Below are 1974 nucleotides of genomic sequence, written 5' to 3' on the forward strand. Positions count from 1 at the left end.
CGTCCTTTGCCGTAGTCAAAGGACACGTTTTTCCACAATAAACCGGCAAACAGCGAGTCCTTTCTGCAATTCTGGCTCCTCGCCAGGTTTATTAAACGGGGTGCAGGATAAACAAAATATAGAAATAACTCCTAGGCCGTCTAGCCACTCACTACACATGTAGCATGCCCTGACTAATAACTGATGGGCTTTTCCCTGTCAGTTTAAACACAATAAGTCCTGCAGCCTTATAAGACACAGTTCACATTTGAACATAAAGTCCCATTCGTACAGCCACCTGCTATATGTTACAGGAGCCGCGTCTCTCACTCCGGGAGTCCACGCTTGTGTCCTCAGCAGCCCTTGCTGTGCCCGCCTGGCACTGGACACGGTGTCTCCCCCCTCTAACAGCCACTTCTGTCTAGGGGAGAGTCCAGATTATTCTGTTTCTCTTCCTTTTAAGGACCCTTCCCCTTTCTGCTGCCTCATTGATTAGTCCACAGGTGGAGATTTCTGCAGGATCAGTGTGGGAAATGCACCATTTCCTTGCCACACTGTCACATATCCCCCCCCCCCCCCCTCTGCTCAGACCACCGGGGATGAGCACTTGTCTTCAAAAGACAGTGCACACACGACCATGCACCTGTCCTTCTCTTTGGTCTAGTTAGCTGAAGTTGGCCCAGGAATACAAAGGGGACCATTCCCTCATCTTGGGAGCTCTTCTTATTACTCTCAACTCTCACTCTGACAACCGCTGACTGGTCGACAACCTTCTGAACGTGCCTTCCTTTCTTCCCAAGGACTTTTCCCACCAAGTTTCGGGGAACCCACATTACCACCTCAGCCAACTCCAGGTAACTTCTTGCCTTCTTCACAGCATCTTGGTTCTCACCATACACATGACACGTACATGTATCTTTATCAAGAATAACAGCAGTCACCCCAGGGATTCTCCTTGCTTGGTGTATATTTGTGCCACGAGTGCCGATTACTGAGCGCATCAAATCTTTTCGTACATCAAACTGCACATGGAATCTAGACACTGACAGACATAAGCTTTCCAGATTATTTCTGGCTTCTTTGATTCTCTATATCACAGACAATTTTGTCCGAAGACTTCGGAAATGGATGTTACCCAACATGTTCACCCTCTGAATGGTAACTTCATTGTCAGACAAGATGACCAGCTGGGCATTCTCTGAGTCATAAGACACCGAAAAGGCTTCCACTGCCTTTGAAAAGTCTTTATGAGCCGATTCCTTTACGCACATCTGCTGTAAGTCTTCAGGAACTTTCAGCTTCACTTTATAGAAACTGGAGCCTCCTACCTTCTTCATGTTGCTCAAGGCAACGCCCTGGACACTGGCTGCAAACAAGGTAGTCCTTTCAGGCCTCTGCCTTCTCTCACCAAAGGCTGGAGTGTAGTGTGAGCTTCTCTGGCCCCGACCATCCAAGTCTGTACCGCCTTTATTTTTCTGATCACGGACTCTGCCTCCAGACTCCGGAGCTTCTTGTGAGACTTGCTTCAGCTGCTTTGTTTCTTGAGCCCTTCGCTCAGACTCTGACACTTTTAGAGGAGGCATCTCCATCTCCAGCAGCTTCTTCTGCAGACTCTCGGTTTTCATTCTGAGTTCTTCATACAACTGAGCAATTTGCGCTTCGTCTCCCAACGGCAAGTTTCTCTTTGTGCAATTCTGCTGCAGCCTGGTCACTGCTTTCTTTTAGGACCTTCATGTCCCCTTCTAGCTTTAAGTTTTTCTGCTGCTCACTCTTGAGTTTAGAGGAGTTCACCTTCTCTCTTTCTAGCAATTCTGTCAAGTTATTGACAGTATCTTCCAGTTACAGCAGTTGTTGTCTCATCTGCTCATTGTCTTTACTCAGTAGCTCCATCTCGGACACTTTCTGCTCATAGACTTTTAGCTGAGCCTCTTGTTTGGAGATCTGCCTTCCCAGCGAATCCAAGGTAGCTGCATGAGACTTAATGTCGATTTCATT

The 1974-nt window shown here is 47.5% G+C and overlaps 1 pseudogene; it reads right to left on the reverse strand.

Annotated features, from left to right (window-relative positions):
- Positions 1 to 622: 622 nt before the first annotated feature.
- LOC130309747 (fragile X messenger ribonucleoprotein 1 homolog) lies at positions 623 to 1604 on the reverse strand (annotated as a pseudogene).
- Between the last annotated feature and the right edge of the window lie 370 nt (positions 1605 to 1974).

The sequence above is a fragment of the Hyla sarda genome, unplaced genomic scaffold (genome assembly GCF_029499605.1).
Source record: "Hyla sarda isolate aHylSar1 unplaced genomic scaffold, aHylSar1.hap1 scaffold_1536, whole genome shotgun sequence".
NCBI classification, from domain to species: domain Eukaryota; kingdom Metazoa; phylum Chordata; class Amphibia; order Anura; family Hylidae; genus Hyla; species Hyla sarda.